The sequence below is a fragment of the Callithrix jacchus genome, chromosome 8 (assembly GCF_049354715.1).
Source record: "Callithrix jacchus isolate 240 chromosome 8, calJac240_pri, whole genome shotgun sequence".
Classification (NCBI taxonomy): domain Eukaryota; kingdom Metazoa; phylum Chordata; class Mammalia; order Primates; family Cebidae; genus Callithrix; species Callithrix jacchus.
Window position 1 is genome coordinate 40654962 of NC_133509.1, and position 8241 is coordinate 40663202.

The 8241-nt window shown below is 42.3% G+C and overlaps 1 pseudogene; it reads right to left on the minus strand.

The window, feature by feature from the left end:
* Nucleotides 1-2670: 2670 nt before the first annotated feature.
* On the minus strand, nt 2671-4699 carry LOC100396800 (putative elongation factor 1-alpha-like 3; annotated as a pseudogene).
* Nucleotides 4700-8241: the final 3542 nt, after the last annotated feature.

The following is an 8241-nucleotide window of genomic DNA, read 5'->3' on the forward strand; positions in this document are numbered from 1 at the left end:
CAGAAAACAAGGTTTAAGAACAGATGTCTAAAACTGTCATTTGCCTGTAGTGATGCAGTGGGACCTGTGAAGGTTATCTCTTCCTATCTGGATAATCCTCTCATTGATTTTTTCCCCAGTGACTGCCGTCTCCTCTTCCCAGGCTCTAGAGCCAGGAACACAAGTTGTGCAATTACTACCTTTGTAATACTCACATACAGTCCCATTAACACGTTTTATGGATGTGCTATGCCTGGCAGATTTCTGTTTTCCTGTCTGTATTCTTGTCAGCTGAGGCTTCCAAAAGAACGCTGGAGACTGGGTCACTTAAACAACAGAGTTTTTTTTCTCACAGTTTCGGGGGCTAGAAGTCTAAGATCAAGGTGTCGGCAGGCTTGGTTCTAGTAAAGGATCTCTTTCTGGCTTGCACATGGGGGTCTTGTTGCTGTCCTCACAAAGTCCTTTCGCTGTAAGAAAGTGTAAAGGGGTTGCTCCTTGATGTTTCTCCTTATCAGGACACTAATCTGTCAGATCAGGGCCCCACCCTTATGGCCTCATTTTAACTTAATTACCTCTCTAAATGTCTCATCACTAAATATAGTCACTTTTGGGGTTAGGGCTTTAACACAGGAAGTTTAGGGTACATAGTTTAGTCTACAGCAATATCCAAGCACAGAAAAACAGGTTAAAAAAAAGGGAGGGGCTGGGCGCGGTGGCTCACGCTTGTAATCCCAGCACTTTGGGAGCCCGAGGCGGGTGGATCACGAGGTCAAGAGATCGAGACCATCCTGGTCAACATGGTGAAACCCCGTCTCTACTAAAAATACAAAAAATTAGCTGGGCACGGTGGCGCGTGCCTGTAATCCCAGCTACTCAGGAAGCTGAGGCAGGAGAATTGCCTGAACCCAGGAGGCGGAGGTTGCGGTGAGCCTAGATCGCGGCATTGCACTCCAGCCTGGGTAACAAGAGCAGAACTCCATCTCAAAAAAAAAAAAGGGAGGACACAGAAGTCAGGAGATGTGGAGTCTTGTGTGGCTTTATGTGCACAGGCCATGTCTGGCTCAGCGCAAGGAATTATACAGAGACAGGAAAAGGAAAGGGGTGGTCACTGCAGCACCTGCCAGACCAGCTGTGATTTAAAATCTGACTTGGAAGAAAACCATCAGGCGTGTCAGTCAGGCTGCCTCTAACCTGTCAAAGTTACATGTTTACAGCTCTCCAAATAGGCTCTGAGTTAGACCAGGCAAATGCTGAAGGATGGTTCAGCTAGTACCCACGGTGTTAGCCATCTGCTTTGTTAGCCATGGCATTTGGCTAATAAAACATGGGAAACCAAGCAGGTAGGAGCCTTGAGGATGGAGGGAAGAATGGAAAATTCCTTTGTGATTTTTATTCACTCTTGCCTCAAATATTAAATTACGTGTCTCAGTCTCAGAGAGGGCTTTTTTAGTCCCCTGGCACACTGGTCAAGTCCTCCTGTAGCACTGTATTCTTACAACTAGCTTTCACTTACATTGGCGATAGTGAGACGATTGGTCGTGACACTAGCTGTTCAATGTCCAACTCATCTTCATAAATGTGAACTCCACAAAGGCAGGTCTACGTGTGTCTCATTTGCTGTTGTATACTTAGTGTTTGCATAATACTGTCCTAGAGGGGGTATTCAGAAATATGTGTTGAATGAATGAACAAATGAAGGAATGAGGAGGAATAGCCTATTTCCTTCCTCAACATGTGCATGTGAGTTAATGGATAGAATAGATTCTTAAACTTCATTGTCCGAAAATCCTTCCTCTACCTTCCTCGATACCAGCATTCCATTTCCAGAAATCTTCACTTGTTATGAGGCCTGGATGTTTGCCTGGTCTGCCCCTTCAAGGGAGGGCTGATCTTTCCCTGAATATTGGTGCATTGCTTTTAGAAATCACTTGCCTTAAATATACTAAAGGCTTTGGTGGAATGGAATGAGTATAGGCAGTTGAGCTGGAAGACTTCTGTTGGAATTTTATTTTTGCCACTTGGTGTGTTTATGAACTTGGGCAAGTTAAGTAGTTTCCTTACCTGAACATGATTTTGCTGTGAGGATATATACAATAGCATAATGAATAGTGCTTTGAGAGCAGGGAAGTCCTTGTAGAAATGTTTGTTATTTTAAGTGGAAGTGGTATAAGTACCACCTCTGATTGATTAGAACAGGCTTGGGAAGCTCTCATACCAACACCATTATATACTCTCTTTTTTTTCTCATTAAACTTTTTAAATGGGTCTCACAATTCTGTGAGAAATTTTTGGTCAAGTTGTTTTCATTGAAAAGTACTGATTTTTGTAATCCCAGCACTTTGGGAGGCTGAGGCGGGTGGATCACGAGGTCAAGATATCGAGACCATCCTGGTCAACATGGTGAAACCCCGTCTCTATTAAAAATACAAAAAATTAGCTGGGCACGTTGGTGCGTGCCTGTAATCCCAGCTACTCAGGAGGCTGAGGCAGGAGAATTGCCTGAACCCAGGAGGTGGAGGTTGTGGTGAGCCGAGATCGCGCCATTGCACTCCAGCCTGGGTAACAAGAGAAAACTCCGTCTCAAAAAAAAAAAAGTACTTATTTTAAAAACTAATAACTTAAAACTGCCACTCGCAAAAAAAGAAAGCCAAAGTGATCCATAAAACATCCTCTTTTCCTTCTGCCGGTTTTATGATGCATTGTTATCATTAACCAGTCTTTTACTACTAAACTTAAATGGCCAATTCAAACAAACAGTTCTGAGACTGTTCGTCCACCACTGTTTAAGACTGGGGTGGCAGGTATTAGGGATAATATTCATTTAGCCTTCTGAGCTTTCTGGGCAGACTTGGTGACCTTGCCAGCTCCAACAGCCTTCTTGTCCACTCCTTTGATGACACCTATGGTAACTGTTTGTTTCACATCATGAACAGCAGAGTGACCCAGAGGTAGATAGTCTGAGAAGCTCTAAACACACGTGGGCTTTCCAGGAACTATATCAATGATGGCAGCAAGAATTCAAGAATTTTGGGCCATCTTCCAGCTTTTTACCAGAACAGCCATCAATCTTTTCCTTCAGCTCAGCAAACTTGCATGCAGTGTGAGTCATGTGGCAATCCAGTACAGGGGCATAGTCAGCACTGATTTGGCCTGGATGGTCTAGGATAATCATCTGAGCAGTGAAGTCAGCTGCTTCCATTGGTGGGTCATTGCTGTCACAAGCAATGTTTCCATGATGAACATCCTTGACAGACACATTCTTTTTTTTTAATATATATTTTATTGCGTTTTAGGTTTTGGGGTACATGTGAAGAACATGCAAGATTGTTGCATAGGTACATACATGGCAATGTGGTTTGCTGCCTTCCTCCCCATCACCTATATCTGACATTTCTCCCCATATTATCCCTCCCCAACTCTCCACCACCTGCTGCCCCTCCTCTAGTCCCCCCATACAGACCCCAGTGTGTGATGCTTCTCTCCCTGTGTCCATGTGTTCTCGTTGTTCAACACCTGCCTATGAGTGAGAACATGCGGTATTTGATTTTCTGTTCTTATGTCAGTTTGCTGAGAATGATGGTTTCCAGGTTCATCCATGTCCCTACAAAGGACACGAACTCATCATTTTTTATGGCTGTATAGTATTCCATGGGGTATATGTGCCACATTTTCCCTGCCCAGTCTATCATCGATGGGTATTTGGGTTGGTTTCAAGTCTTTGCTATTGTAAACAGTGCCGCAATGAACATTTGTGTGCATGTGTTCTTATAGTAGAATGATTTATAATCCTTTCTCAACATTGAAGCCCACATTATCCCCAGGAAGAGCTTCACTCAAAGCTTCATGGTGCATTTTGACAGATTTTACTTTAGTTGTGATGCTAACTGGAGCACAGGTGACCACCATACCAGGTCCTCACTTGGCCAACAGGAACAGTACCGATACCACCAATTTTGTAGACATTCTGGAGAGGTATATGCCCAAGGGCTTGTCAGTTGGATGGGTTGGTGGTAGGATGCAGTCCAGAGCCCCAAGCAGCGTGGCTCCACTGGCATTGCCATCCTTATGGCATTTCCATCCCTTGAACCAAGGCATGATAGCATTTGGCTCCAGCATGTTGTCACCATTCCAACCAGAAATTGGCAGGAATGCTCTTGTGTCGGGGTTTAGCCAATTTTCTTAATGCAAGTGCTGACTTCCTTAATGACTTCCTCATATTTCTTCTGGCTGTGGGGTGGTTCGGTGGAATCCATTTTGTTAACATCAACAATTAATTGTTTCATGCCCAGTGTGTAAGCTAGAAGGGCATCCTCTTGGGTCTGCCCATTCTTGGAGATACCAGCTTCAAACTCACCAACACCAGCAGCAACAATCCTGACAGCACAGTCAGCCCGAAATGTCCCTGTAATCATGTTTTTGATGAAGTCTCTGTGTCCTGGGCATCAGTGATAGTCACATAGTACTTTCTGGTCTCAAATTTCCACAAGGAGCTATCAATGGTGATACCACGTTCACCCTCAGTTTTTACTTTATCCAAGACCCAGGCCTACTTGAAGGAGCCCTTTCCCATCTCAGCAGCCGCCTTCTCAAATTTTTCAATGGTTCTTTTGTCGATGCCACCACATTTGTAGATCAGATGGCCAGTAGTGGTGGACTTGCTCGAATCTACATGTCCAGTGATGACAATGTTGATATGAGTCTTTTCCTTTCCCATTTTGGCTTTTAGTGGGTAGTTTTCATGTTCTGGCAGCAAACCCATAGCAAAAAAGCATTATATACTCTTACATGGTTTTATTGTATCAGCTAAAGGGCTGCTGATCTACAAATCTGATGAAACTGCCTAATTCAGCCAAGTTTTCAATGACAATAGTGAAACTTACTGAATAATGTGGAAAATACATCAATGAAGAATCACACAGATGAATGGAAGTCATTAACTCAATTAAGATGTGCCTACTCTGGGCATATGGTACCACAGCAGTCTAACTGGATGTATTAATGGCAAGATAAATATTTTCTGCATCTGAAATCTACTCACATCTTTTGTTTTCCTAAATATATAATTTTATTTCAGGTTGATCAGAAGATTTGATTCTTCCTTCTACGGTAGTGGAATACCTACTTTTGGAGTTTTGTGCAATGGAAGATTCATGAGCTTTGAAGTTACAGGTGTGAAGTTTGATCACTGCTTTTGTGACTCATTAGCTGCCTAGACTCCCTGAGCCTCAGTTTCCTCCTCTTTTAAAAGCAGTGACCCTTATCTCTTAGGGGTCATTGAAGATTAGATGAGATACACCAGTGCAGAGTTCAGCAAATGATAATTTCCTTTCTCCTCTCCTTTTCTTTCTTTGTGAAGTGCTACAGGTAAAAAATTTCCTGAAGTCTTGCAAGTCTTTTTTAGATTTAGTGTACTTAGTACTGGGGTGTGAATTTGTTATCACTTGATTCTCTTTCTCATTACTCTGCATTGTTGATGAACCAAAAAAATTGCTTCCTGAAGAGTGCTTGTTTGAGTTCTGGGCTTAAACAATAAAATATTTTTACTTGTTCAGCAAGGAGGGGAGTCAGAAGGCTAATATGTAAAAATAAGTGCCCCATGAATGATTCTTATCATTTAGACCAATTAGTGTTCTATGATTATCATGAAACTGGCAGAATGCAGCACTCAAAAATCACTAGATAGATTAGAGAAGCACAGGCATGAATGGGACAGAAAGGGGTTAGTGAGAGTTCATGAATGAATAGCAAATAGATATATTTAATGCATTTACATGCCAAAATCCAACAGTAAAAATACATTCTGCAAAAATTCCATCTAAAAGTGAGGCATTTAGTCAATGGGGGGAGAATGGCCCTTATGCTTTTAATTAGCTTTGATTTATGCAAATTTTACTATTAGTCTTGAGCATATCTAAGGAGGTAGACCTTTGAAGTTGCTGTTGAGTTTCTTCTGTTGATGGTGTTGAATTAGAATTCTGGAGGAGCCAATGAAAATAACATGCAAACATTATGGCCATTTGTTATCATTATAAAATGTGATAATGTCATTGCTGACTTACAAAGATGATGACCTGAAAGGCCGTGACATTATGACATTACATTTTATCAATAATGAAAAATTGCTGCCTTTGCATGGTGGTTGGTGAGCTCAGGCGACCATGGAAGGAGGCTGTAAGCCTTTTTGTTTATTCTAGACTGAAAACGGAAACAAATCAACAGTTAGAGATTCATTAGGTTGCCAAAGGAAAAAAATGGCATCTTGTCTTACCCTATCTGTAGGGAAAGCAGAAGGACTTCGCTGCCCCAAGGGGTTTAATATTCATTAGTGAGAGGCTTGGTTGCAAGTCACTTACATGGGGCTGAAGTCTGCCTTAATAACAGGTTTTAAGGCTTGAGGGAAAATGCGCGGCCGAAAGAAGCTGTGATGTGTGAGCATCACCAGACAATGTGCTTTTTTGGGAAGGGACCTGACAGATGGGCTGTCATTCCACGAATAGGGCACAGCTGATGTTAAGGTGTCAATTAGCTTATTAGCTTGTTGTTCTTAGATGGGAACTAGGAAATAACTTTCATGACTGCTGAAACTATTCATGCAGCATTCTTTAACATTTGGAGTACACAATGGAGGCAAAAGAGTCATTCAAGATCATTCTAAACCTCATGTAGTACAGCCATGCTTCTTTTTTGACCATGAGCAGTCATAAATCTGGTACCTGTGTATGAGCTAAGAAAAGCTTGAGCCCAAATACCATGCAGAAAGGCCCCCAAAAGCCATGGCTTCTAAAGCTGTCCTAATAACTCATGCAGAGATTGAGGCTTTTGTGAGTCTTAGAAAAGATAATTTTCACAAAATGTGAGGAAGGGGCAATGTGGTAACTCATCTCTCCTGTTTTTTCCTCTTGCATTTATTCTACCAGAGAGCTGTAAAGAGTGGGCAACATATATAAAATTCCGAGTCTAGGCCCTAGTATAAAAACTTGAAAGGAATGTAAAATCTTTAGATTTGGGGTGTAAAATAGATTTTCTTCCCTTTTCTCTTTTATGCAGGTGTTTCATGGCAGACACATAAAATACCTATTTATTTGTAGCATTTTATTTCCCTTTCATCTTATGTTTCTACTTAGGTTTGGGGGAGTTCATGTCAATTTCAATTTCTTTGGAGGGCAATAAATTGCCCAACCTGGATTTGGGCTCACCCAAAGGGAACATTTCCATCTACTCACTCTGGTGCTGTTCCTGAGGTGTATGGGTGTGTGTTTGTGGTACCCGTGGGCACTGTCCTCTGCCCAGCCTTGACGACTGTTTCGGAGGTTGTGTATCTGAGCAGCAGAATTCTCTCCCTGTCCTGGTGTTTATCTGACTGCCCACCTCCCTGAGGGAGCTCCAGCTCAGCCTTCCAGCTGAGGCTTGCCCAGTCTGAGTCTGCAGTGCCAGTCACTCCAACCCTTCACTGGTGGGCAGCTCTTCTCAAGGTCTCTTGGCTGCACCGACTCCCACCCATCCTACAAATCTCAGCTGAAGCCTCAGCTTGAGCTACTCTAAGAATCAGTGCTAGAAATAAACCTCAAATAGCTCCCTGACCGATCCCCAGACACCTAGGGAAACTGAGAACTTTGTTTCCATGAGCTAACAAGAAGCAGTGGTTCTCAAAATGCGGTCCCTGGATCAGCAGCATCAGTGTTACTTGGGAACTTGCTAGAAAAGCAAAATCAGGAGCTGTGATTTAGGGCCCAGCAATCTGTGTTTTAACAGTCACTCCAGGTCATTCTGATGCAAGCTCAAGTTTGAGAGCCACTAGCTGCAGGGAATGTTTGAAGTTTTTTCTTGCCCTCACAGCATTAATTGGGGAACTCTTAAGTAACATCAATGCATGAAAAATAAATACGTTTCATTTTCATACTGTTCAATTATGGTTTTTATGTCCTTTCTTTCTTAAAAAAACCTGGAAGCTGGGATAAGGCAGCGTTCAGTCTGGCTTGCTTGTTTTGTTTTACTTCAACCAGGTGGAACCTTGTACAAAGAGAAATGGTTATTTGATATAACATAGTTTGAAGAGGCACAAGAGTATCTCTCCTTTCTCACAGAAAGGTGCTGGCTGACATTCAATCTTTGACTATGAATCCCCCTGGTTTAAGATACTATTAGAAGAAAAATATCCCTGGGAGGGGTAAGACCTTAACCTATCAGTGAAGTATACTTTTACTAAGAATGGGTTTGAGGCAAACCCCTGGTATTCCAGGATTTACTATTCTAAGCTTCAAT